We start from the raw sequence: 12,500 nt of genomic DNA on the forward strand, positions 1-12,500 counted from the left end.
TGAACTGGCTACAAAGCTGCTTGGCCTGGAGATTAATACGAGAAGATGATAAAGCGCACGCTAGCACAGTTGTGTTGACTGATCACACTCTAGAATCAGGATCTACATCGTTTGCCACTGCGTTTGTTTGGAGGCCACGCCCCATGGTGCTCGGTGCTGGCTCCCAGCTCTGTGCTCAGGAGTCACTCCTGGCAGTGCTCAGAGCCAGCTGTGCCCCAGGGGTGAGTCAGGCTCACTCTGATGCCGCCACACGCCTTCCCCTGGACTCGCTCGGGCCTCAGTGGTTCAAACCTTTGCTGGGGAGAGAAACCATTTTCCTGAGTTTTGTGCACTCCCATATGGCACACATAAGGCCTCTCGTAGTGTTTCATTGGACCAGTTCTGACTTTCAGTTGGTCTTAGCCCTAACGGAGTGGAGGCAGCCAGCTGGAGAGGCCGAACAGGGGTGCAGGCTCCTGTCCCGAGGGCCCCGAGTCAGAACCCTCCTGCCTCGGGGTCGGAACAAGCCTTGATCACTCCTGGGTAGGACCCAAAATATTTTTTAATTGTTAAGTGGTTAAAAAAGAACACTTAATGAAGAGAAACTTCATGTTAGTGTGTTAACGCCATTTTGTTAAGGAGATTCTTTGCTGAAATTGGAATTTTAATTATACCCTTTAAAAAAAAATAACAGGGATATATAAGTGACCCAAATTACCCAAAGTGTTAGGATAAAACATTCTTTCTCATTAACCTGGAAAAATTATCTTGATACTTACATTTAAGTTTTTGGAAGATAATAGTGGTGATTTTGAGTGGCCTCTTTAGAAAAATATTCAGGTTCTGAGATGAACTATTACTGAAAACTTAAAATAGATTGTCCACAGATGCAAACATTTAAATGTACTTGATAAGTAGCCTGTCTAAATCACTTTTAGATAATATGTCAGAAATTCTGCTGAGGGAAATGTGCATCAATCATTCCTCTTCAAAGAAAAATTATTAACCAAACACAGCAGCAATTACTTTCCAATCTGTGACGCTGGAATTTAAAAGTGGAAATGTAAATTTTTAAAAATCTATTTTTTAATGGATATTAATCTATGGAGAGAAATATATATTTTTTATATTATAAGGAACTTTCTTTCCTGAAAAGAATGTTCTTTGGCTCAGGTCTTCTAACTTGGACAAAACAACTTAAATGTTGCTTCACTTTGCAATTTCTAAATGTTCTTTGTTTCTCCTTAAGCGCGGACATCGAAGATTTAGTTATATATTTACTTTTCACTACCCAACACGTCAGCAATTTGTTCATCACCCAGAGACATAATACAGAAAACAATCCTCAGAGCGATGCTCTCGCTGCACATCTATTTTGTTCCATATCTGTGCAGAACCACAGGCTTTTGTTCCAGACGTTTCTAGCCTGGCTCTTCGAAGATAAGTTCCTTTCAAGCCAGAGAAAGGAAGAAACTCAAACTTTGTTTTGGAAATTAGATTAGGAAAGAAGAAACAAGTAGAACCTAATTTACTGTTTGTTTTAATAACTGGCGTAAAACATGAGCATATATGCCTTTGATGTAGATTGTGTAAAGCAACATTAAATATTTTATCGTGAAGGCAATGTAACCACACATTGACCTCATTCTTTGGCTATGCTCATAGCTGTGTCTACATATCTCCCAAACACTTTGTTTGATTTGTTTCCCTGATTTATGGTCTTAAACAACCTCATTGTTTCAGAGCAGAACTCGTAACTTATGCCACAGTCACTGTAAACATCCTCTTGGCGGAGAGTAAGCTGTCGCATATGGCTGTAGGTGGTAACGGCTAATAAAAGAATTGATCTCACTAGCAGGAACTTTTGATCAAACCTTTAGCTTGGAGTGATCCAGTGCATTCTATCAAAGGGAACGCTGTGTTCAAATAGTCTTTTGCTACCATGTATAGGGCTTAGAAAGCCCATCACACACTCGGCACTTCATCTGGGCTTTCTCGTTCAGCGTTCCCCGAGCCCTCTGTGTTTCTGTAGGCAGTGGCCCTAATTTCGAGACTAACTATTACTGACTTAAGTTAAATAAATAAGTGTGACCACATCGTCATGCATAAAGTTCGGCTTTACAATAGTATGCATTATGTTGAAATAAATTTCGTCAAATTAAGTGAGGGTCGTCTGAACGCCTCGCCGGTTGGCTGTGGTAGAGGCTGAAGTTCGCGTCTCGAGTCTATACCTTCTGCTTTTGCCACTGACGAGACAACCACCAGCACAGCCAAGCTGGGGGATGCTGCAGGGCGAAGAGCGACGTCTCAAATCTCCACATCTCTACCCGGTGGATTCCTCCGAGACGCCTCCGCTCCGGACGCAAACACCAGGCAGGCCCCCGTACCCCAAGGGGCACGCGTGCCGTGGGTGACAGCCTTCCGGTGGAACAGCTCAGCCTGACAGCAAGCCCGCAGCCCCTGTCTCCAAGACATTAATGGTTTCCTTGCTTTTTTGTTTCTCCCTCAACGTGGATGTGCTCGAATGATTTTTCTCCCCATTGCTAACCCTACCTCAGACAACTCCATTCCAGTAAGCCTCGAGGAGTTTATCCCAGGCCTTGCATTTCTGGGCTGTTTGAATAATCTATGCCTCGCTCTTCTCAGTCAAATGACTTACTCCTTACACTCTTCTCTTCATTTTCTCCACAATTTTCTTAAACGGTGAGTTTTTAAATCCCCTCACTCGAACTTGGGCCAGATGTGAATGCAAAGTCATGGAGCGTATGATAGTGAAAACTTAGTCTGTATAGATCTAGATTTTAGTTGCTGCACATCAGAACTTTGTTCAAGTTTAGAGGGCAGTGATACTTCAATAAAAACAAAACAAAATTAAAATAAATGTGGGCAAAAAATTTAGAAAAAACATCCAGAAAATTAATATAAATAATGGAATATATTTTCTGACATTGAACTACATAATTATATCTTAAAATGTGTGGAAATTAGTTTGAATGATTGTCAATATATTTCATTCGTTATGAATGTTTAAAATGAGCCTATAGAGGAAAACAGTTTTTTGAATTTGTGGTAAAAGATACGTATGTTGGCTTGTTGAGGGGCTGGTCCTAGTTCCAGGGTCAGACCAGGGCCACTGGCAGGCGAAGAGCTGACCCTCAGAGTTAGACATTTTTGGACTTTACTTGTTTTCTCAATCATAGCAAACAAGAAAGTTTATGCTAAAATATCTGAGTAATAGAAGATTGCTGCCAGGCATTTAGAAGAATGGATGCATTTATTTGCTGCATTGAAATTTTAAGCATTTCATTTTCTCCTTTCTCCAAAAAGAAAAAACACAAAGACTAGAGTGTTGAGTTGAGTTGGCAAATTCTGGCACACAGTTAAAGAAGAAATTATGGCGATTCTCAGCCTTATATTCCATAAAGTAGAAACAGAGAAAACACTTCCTAACTCACTCAAGAGGCCCACATCACCAAAACTCAGCTAAGATAGCATAAAAAAACAACTATAGATTAATATTTCTCAAGAATATAGATGCCAAAAAAACTAGCAAATTATGAGCACGTTGAGCCTAAGAATATGCGGGACCCTACGGCCCACCACGTGGGATTCATCCCTCCTATGCAAAGCTGCTTCAGCATTTGAAAATCAATCAACTTAATCCACCACATCAACAGACTAAAGAAAAAAATTCCCATGATCGCATAATTGATACCAAAAGAGGGCTTGATGAAAACTAACACCCTTCCTTAGAATAACACTCAGAGGCTATGAATTAATGACAGTGTCCGCGGTTTGACGGATCACGTCTACGGATCAAGGCCATAGCTCGGAGCCGGGGGATAGTACACCAAGTGCACTTTCCTTTCATGCAGAGGTTCCGGTTCCGTTTCCCGCCCCCTGTTGGTCCCTGAGCCCTGTCCGGAGGAATCCCTCTGCTCAGAACCAAGATCAGGCACTGAGCAGTCACCTGGGGCCCCAAAACCAAAGAGAAAAGGGAAAAAAATCATAGCTCCCTTGTTGTGTCGCTTCCTCCCCACCCCCCAGTGCCTCTGACCCAGCCCCCAGGTCAGCACACGGGACCCCCACTGAGGGAGCAGCTTGGTTGTGAGAGTCGCCCCAAGGTGGGCGAGTGTTCAAGCCCCCTGCTCAGCACGGTACCCGGACACGTGCTCCATACGACCCTTGCATGCTCTCAGCCGTGCTTGGGAATGACTCTCGGGATGGGGGAGCCCCCGTGCGGGGCCCAGGTGCGCAGTCAGTCTGATGGCCCGTCCTCCTCTGAGCCCATCCCTGTACCCATCACACTCAGAGAAAGGAAACAGGGTGCATTTTCCCCTCAGGAATGGAATCCAGGCTCGCCCAGCCTGGTAACCTGCAGGGTCAGCTTGAGCCGGAGGAACGGCGAAGGAAGAGCATGAAGCAACAAGGCGGAGACAGAAACAAAAGGAGAACAACCATTGTCTATGCAGACACTCGAGCGATGAATAAACAACTCTTTTGCTTTCTTCTCTCCACCCTCGCTTCGCCGGTGTACGTTTCCATCACCACCGTCTTTCCCACCACCGTGCCCAGCTTCCCGTCTACGTTTCCCACACAAACAGCATTTGGTTATAGGATAAAAGATTAAGATACAAAAAAAAAATTCTATATATAAAACTAATGAAATTTAAAATTGTCATTTACAAGTGTGACAGAATTGAAATTAGTATTGCCACTGTCACTGCCATCCCGTTGCTCATCGATTTGTTCGAGCGGGCACTAGTAACGTCTCTCACTGAGAGACTTATTGTTACTATTTTTGGCATATCCAAAACGCACGGGTAGCTTGCCAGGCTCTGCCTCGAGGGCTCGATACTCTCGGTAGCTTGCCGGGCTCTCCGAGAGGGGCGGAGGAATCGAATACAGGTCGGCCTCGTGAAAGGCGAACACCCAACCAGCTGTGCTTTTAGGCTCTAATATTATTCTCATACTAAACATCCCGAAACTAATATAAAAAACCAGAATATAAGATTCTAAAACAAGACATGACCACAGTTTTGGTGGCCTTGAGGCTGGGAGTGGAATCTTAGATATTATTCTACAGGCATTAGACTTTGCAGCACCAATACGGTCTCCGTCCTAATTCAATAGATGCATCAAACACCTTCAAGGCCATTGAATAACAGGAAACAGGAGCCAGAGTGACGTGGAGACACTCGGGAAAGCACTGAAGCCTTTCTCTAAATCTCGACATTCTGCACTTCGTTTCGTTGGAATGGAAACAATAAAAGAATCATGTCATCACACTATGACAAATCAAGACAAGATACATGTGCACCGGCAGAGGCCCGCTCGGCTGGTGACGTCTGTCAGGGTCCCGTCACGGTGCTGTGCTCGGGCAGTCAGTGGCCCTTCTGGATGTCACTGCCCAGAGGGGAAGACAAGGCTGGTGTGTCTCCAGTCCACGTGGGTTTATTTTCTTATTTTTATAATTTTTTAATTATAAAATTAATAGTTTATAATTTTTCGGACAAGCCTCGCGCGTGAAGGCAGAGGAACCCAGGTGTGCGGGACCTGAGCCTGCTCGGATTGGGACTGGGCTTTCTCCACCCATTTTCCAGTAGCTTGGCAGCCACACCCACAAACTGCCCCCAGCGCCATGTAATCCCACCAATGGCCAACATCCAGAGACTGTAAGACCAAGCTCCCAAAAGGCCTGACATCTAATAGCCTTCTTGTCCCTCTTGGAGAACCTGACAAGCTACCAAGAGTCTACTGCCCGCACGGGAGAGCCTTGCAAGCTCCCCGTGGCATATTCATATCCCAAATACAGCAAAAGATATATACATCCCTCTCGGAGGGGAGCCCGGCAAGCTACCGAGAGTATCCCGCCTGCACGGCAGAGCCTGGCAAGCTCCCCGAGGTGTATTCTATATGCCAAAAACAGTAATGATAGGTCTCATTCCCCTGACCCTGAAAGAGCTTCCAATTGTTGGGAAAAATGAGTCAGGAGAGGCTACTAAAATCTCAGGGCTGAGTGTAATAGAGACGTTACTGGTGCCTGCTCAAGTAAATCAACGAACAACAGTATGACAGTGATACAGTGATAATTTTTTTCTTTTATAAGGTAGGGCTGGAGTGATAGCACAGCAGGTAGGGCATTTGCCTTACATGCGGCCGACCCAGGTTTGACTCCTCTGCTCTTCTCGGAGAGCCCGGCAAGCTAGTGAGAGTATCTCGCCCGCACAGCAGAGCCTGACAAGCTACCCATGACATATTCGATATGCCAAAAACAGTAACAAGTCTCACAGTGGAGATGTTACTGGTGCCCGCACGAGTAAATCGATGAACAACAGGATGACAGCGATACAGAAAGTGATAAGGTAGTTCACAATATTAGATTACAGTTAATATTCAACCACCAATCCCACCACCATGACACCTTCCCACCACCAAACTTGGGACGCTTCCATCCCAAGCCCCAAGCCCTGTCCCAAAGCACAACTGAAATAATATATTTTGTATTGTCTATTATGAAAAACCACTGAAAATGCTACAAAAAAGAATCCATAGAGGCAACAGTGTGAAGATTGTTCTGTTTGGGCAGGGGCCATTAAGACATTCGTTAAGATATCACTAGCATGTTTTGAAGGTTGAGTGATGTGAGCTTTCATATATATCTGAAAGAATGTATATATGCACATACACATTTCCCTCTACGATTGGTTGTCTACTGCTTGAGCCCCTCAACTGTGGCGAGGTTCTCTTGGAGACTGGGCGGGAGTGTCACTGTGTCGCGTGGCCTCCCGTGTGGGGAGCGGCCCGGAGCGTGTCATCAGTTGGGCTGTGGAGGTTTTCGGCTACCGGGGCTGGGTCCCGTGGGGGCGGGAAGGGCTCTCACCCACCCCCTTTGGGTGCCCCGACACGTGGGTCTAGAGCTTGGCCCGAAGAGCACAGAGACTTTCCGAGGGACGGTCGTGCCAGCTGGTCGTGCCGGGCTGGTGTTCTCACTCCCTGGGCAGACACTGTCTCAAGTATGGGTGGAGGTGGCAGCCCCGCCCGGGGAAGGGCGGTGGGCGTCTCGGGGACACGGGAGCACAGCACAGCGAGGCAAAATCCATTGCATACATACACTGATTGTCTTTAAATTGCCATTCCAGGCTTATTCCTACTCTTTCGTCTGTATTAATAACATAACTTTTAGGGTTCCGATCAATAGTTTTGATCACTAATATAAAAATTTGCAACAAATACTCTACAATTTTTCCCAACAAATCCTATAATGTAAATTTTTCTATACTCTCCAGATAAGGTATATTTGCAGCCAAAAGATTTCCTAATTTTAAAAAGGTAACACTTTGTCTTATCAAGACACACCCCTAATAAAGTTAAACTAGGAAAGTAAACCCAATAGGTTAGATTTTGAGTAGAGGCACTTACTTATTATTTCATTAGAGATATGATAGGTAACTGTAGGATGACATTACTTTGTCCTCTTCCCCCTTGCCACGAGGAGCTTGTCCCGGTTTTCCCCGGAGTTTAGGCTTACCCCAGTCTCACCCATCACGGTGTTCCTGAATCTCTCCCATCCCTTTGTTTAGCTGTAATCACTTCTCTATGCTCTCTTCCCCAAAAGAGTTAATCAGCTTCTCCCCCTAATCTGACTCTACTAATTTGTAAGGTCAGACCTTCCTAGGATACTGAATTTATATTATAAGTTAATATTGCCTTTCTCCTTTCCTTATGCCTTTTGACTAATTTACTTTAAAGCAATGTCCCTTTTGTACAGACACAAGAAGACAATATTATGCTTTTGTAACTTGGGACTTAATTGGCTTCGAATATCATTCATTCCCGGGCATCTGCTTTCTCCACTTAAGCCTCAGTTGCCCTTACTTCCTAGCACCCCCAAAAGCAGGGTCCCGACGAGGGACGGAACGGATCCAGGGCAAGCGGTGAGTTATGTGCTACCCTGGCATCGAGATGGGCCTGGCCAAAGTGCCTAATTCTTAACTATAAGTTAAGAGCTTGGTCATAGACAAATGCTGTCATGATCCAAAAGTAACGACGAGAGTAGGGGGGCGGGGTAGTGAGTCCAGCCTCTCCCGAGCTTTCCCAGACCCGAACCCTCTCAGGCGACAGAACCACCAAGCGTGAACATGACTACAGAAACCTCCTCTGCCCGTGGAAATGCCGGCTGGCGGGCGGATGAAAGACTAAAAGGCAAGCACCAAAAGCTACTCACCACACAGCCACACAACTAACATCTGCTCTCGCTGTGTCCCCCACGCCCCCCAAGGCCCCCAAGGCCCCTCCTCCAGCCCCCCCTTGTGGTCCTGAGGGTCCCTCCAGGGGACACGGGCTGACTTGTGTCAGCTGACTTAGAAGTCAATGGCGGACGTTAGCTACAGCGGTCGGCAAACTAGAAATTTTTCATTTCTCTGTAAAAACTAACCATGTGTTCTCTTTTAAAACAATGTGGTTCTAGTTTATGAATTTTCTGCAAAAAAATGGCGAGCAAATCAGAACTGTGAAATTTGCCATTATTTATGAAAAATTATCTGATGGAAAATGGAGCCTCAAAGAAGTGGAACAGAGTTATTTTATTTTATTTTTTTCACTTTGGCTGGAGCTATATATGTGTGCACACAGAAGGGGCTGTTCTCTAGAACATTCTGGAGAGTGAATGTTTGTTCCCTAGAATGCCTGTGCACTTCTTACTTGAACCCTTATAGACTAAAAACTTCACTTCAGATTCGCTTAAAATTTGACAAACTACCAAGGGACTGTACTTACCCTTTTAATTAAACACAAGTATCATTTCACACATGCAGTCAAAATACATTAAGTACTAGTTTTGGTGCGAAATTAAAATTTTTTCAACAAAGAATTTATTTACTGCACATTCATTCCTGAAAACAAATTTAATTTATGCCTGACTTTTGATATAGTCAGAACACATATTTTAATGTCTATAAATGTAATTGTTTACTGAAATCTGGCATTTTTTTCCCCGAATTGCAATGGCTGTAATTTTCGGTTTACATTAAGAAAGATAATGGAAGAGTTTGGGGTGTCTAAAAGGATTTTGAATTTATTTTTTCCTAATAAGAGGAAAAAGCTGGATCGATAGCACAGCGGTAGGGCATTTGCCTTGCACGCAGCCTACCCGGGTTCGATTCCTCCGCCCCTCTCAGAGAGCCTGGCAAACTACCGTGATTATCTCGCCCGCACGGTAGAGCCTGGCAAGCTCCACGTGGTGTGCTTGATATGCCAAGAACAGTAACAACAAGTCTCACAATGGAGACGTTACTGGTGCCCGCTCGAGCTTCAGTGAACAGCGGGACGACAGTGACAGCGACAGTGGAGGACAAGTTAAGCGGAAGGTTCTGGACAGTGTGCGCACAGCGGGGCAGAGGCACAGCGGGGCAGAGGCACAGCGGGGCAGAGGCACAGCGGGGCAGAGCTGCTGCAGCCGTTTGCCTTGGCCCCGCCGGCAGGCAGGAAGGGCGTCCCCAGGGGCTCACACAGGAACACGGAAGATCTGGACAATCAAAGGGACTCAGGTCTCCTCGGAGACTCAGCCAAATGGGGGGTGTTCACACGCCTTCCCCAGGGCCCCTCCGGGCCGGGCCCCTGCAGGCCCGCCCAGGGCCGCACGCGGCCTTCCTGCACTGGCTGCATCTCCAGATGCGGCCCCCGGCCTCTTCCCTGCCCCTCTCCTCCTCCTCCTCCTCCTCCTCCTCCGCCTCCAGCCCCCCGTCCTTTGCACTGCTGGCCTTGTCCAAGTCTGTTGGATGCAGCTAGCACAGGCCACGGCGCCACGGCCCGAGAGTGGCCGCGAGAGGGAGGCCCAGGCCCTGCTGTGGAGTCCCCTGGCTGCGGGCTGTGTGAGAGTGACCGAGTGTGGCGTAGGGCGGGTGCGCCTGCTGGTGCCACCCAGGGAGAGGGTTTCTCTACGGCCCTGCCGCCTTCCTGGCCCTGCCCCCGGCAGAGGGATGAAGCAGGGGTCACGGCGGTCATGTGTGTCCCACGTGTTACTGGCCTCGGGCACTCCCAGCCCTGATGAGACGCCGGCCCTCGCGGATTCTGGGGGAATCAGTGATGCCCAGCAAAACCTCGGGGAGCTCCCTGCAACACAGAGACGCACGGGGGCGGGGGTGAGGCCCGGGCCCAGCGTAGGACGGAGTGGCCGAGCCTTAGTTTATGCCGCCGCCCCACTCGGTGAGACGCCGACTGAACATAGGAGGAATATCAATGCGTCGACTTTTGCCATAAGCCTGTTTCCATGATGAGTAAAATGAAAGCTCATTTTTCTTTCCCTTCCTCACCCTTTTCTCTCTGTTAGACTTTACATCCTTAAAATATAAGCAATCTGGTATTCTCAAAAGTGCTAATGGTGTTGCAAGCATAAATTTTAATCTGTTTCACAATAAACTGGCATTGATTCACATGCGCCTGGGAAAAATTAAGGCTCACTTATTTCGAGCTAAATTTTTGAACACGGATATGCAAGGGAAGTTACAAAACTTCATCAAAATCTTGTTTGAGTGAATATAGTATTTAAGCATGATTTTAGTATCACATTCAGTAAAATGAATCTAGGCACGAAACAAAAAATTTTAAAAACAAACTAAATAATGGCGACTTTCTCATCAAAGAAGAACAAAACACACACTTAGAAACCACCGAGAACCTCAGCTTTTGATAGGTGTGCACTGGGGAGGGGGCGTGGGGAGTGCTCAGGGCTACTCCTGGCTCTGACAGTGCTCACAGGACCTTGTGCAGGGGTCTAACCAGGGCTGGCTGACCCCTGTCTTTCTGCTCTGAGTGTTTGCCTTAAGGCTGCGGTGTGTGGCCCCCAGCTGTCTCACCAACAGTCCTGTTGGTGTTCTGGGATTCACTTTCTCTGGGGCAGGATGCTTGGAGAACAAGTGTCTTGAATGCTGTTGATATAAGTTTATTTCTGCAATCCCTCAGTTCCCATCTTTGTTCACCTACACGTAAAACGTCTATAGCTTTAGCTTCACAAAAGAAAATATATAGCTCATAAAACTGTCCGTCAAATTCATGCCCATTCACCAATCCACCAATCACAGTGTTGGATTGGTGTAAGACACACTTTCCACCAGCGATGACACAGGGGCCAGAAACCCCAGGGCCTTGTAGCTCGCCTGCGTTTCTGAGGCTCTGAGATAGCAGATATTGCTGTCTACATATAATTACTAAAAATAAAACACTGGGGGTTTTGTAACGAGACTCTAGTTATGAAAGTTAGTGTTTATGTCACCCTGAGCCATCAATCCCTGCCATAACGATAATTAGTAACAACTGTGCCTAAATGTTGTCATTGTACTTGAGCAAAACATTTGAAGATGTGTAATGGTATTGAAATTTATTATGTGTCTTGTTGAATTCACCCCAATGATAGGATAGAATCAAAGAATCAGGCCTTTTTCCCATTATTTTTTTTCTTGGAAATTAAAAGAAAAATAAAATATTGATCATCTTGCTATTGGAAGTGTTGAAAGTTCCTAATAAAGTATTTTGAGTTATTTTGCTATTTCACACAAACACAGCATCTCTCATGGAGACCAGCACAGATATCTGTGTAATTTCTCAAAATTGAACGTTCTTCAATCCTCTTAGGCATTATCTCATAAAGTTTATTTTAAAAACCTGGATGGAAATGGGGCTGAGAAGTCAGAAGAGCCATTTTTTACTCAGAAGAACACCAGACTTAGTTCACGTTTGAAGGCTCAGAGAAAGGAGAGTTACGAGTCCTAAGCCAACACCCACCCTGACCGGCCAACTAGTCCAGGAATAATGCAATTTTAGCTGGAACTCGGGGCTTCCCCGGGGCCCACCACACAGCTCCAAGTCCAAAGGCGCCGGGAGCCCGCTGCCGCTTTTATTCGTGCCTGAGAAAAACAGAGGTTCCCTCTCTAACTCCAACGCGGCTTTCCCGGGCCTCCCCAGCTGGAGGAGCCTGGGTGCTCCCGATACTCGCCCTACTGTGTGCTGGAGAGCCTGTGCCCGGCCAGCTGTGCCTGGGTCCTCCCCCATACTCGCCCTACTGTGTGCTGCAGAGCCTGTGCCCGGCCAGCCGTGCCTGGGTCCTCCCCAATACTCGCCCTACTGTGTGCTGCAGAGCCTGTGCCCGGCCAGCCGTGCCTGGGTCCTCCCCCATACTCGCCCTACTGTGTGCTGGAGAGCCTTGCCCGGCCAGCCGTGCCTGGGTGCTCCCCCATACTCGCCCTACTGTGTGCTGGAGAGCCTGTGCCCGGCCAGCCGTGCCTGGGTCCTCCCCCATACTCGCCCTACTGTGTGCTGGAGAACCTTGCCCGGCCAGCCGTGCCTGGGTGCTCCCCCATACTCGCCCTACTGTGTGCTAGAGAGCCTGTGCCCGGCCAGCCGTCCTGGTGCTGTGGGCACTTCACGGACATCAGAGGCGTCCGGGGCCGTCAGTGCGGGGTCGAGTTCAGGGCTGCGGGCACCAACCCCTTCACCCCGGCCCTCTGAGCTGCCTCCTGACTCCC

The sequence above is a fragment of the Sorex araneus genome, chromosome 7, assembly GCF_027595985.1.
Source record: "Sorex araneus isolate mSorAra2 chromosome 7, mSorAra2.pri, whole genome shotgun sequence".
Lineage (NCBI taxonomy): Eukaryota > Metazoa > Chordata > Mammalia > Eulipotyphla > Soricidae > Sorex > Sorex araneus.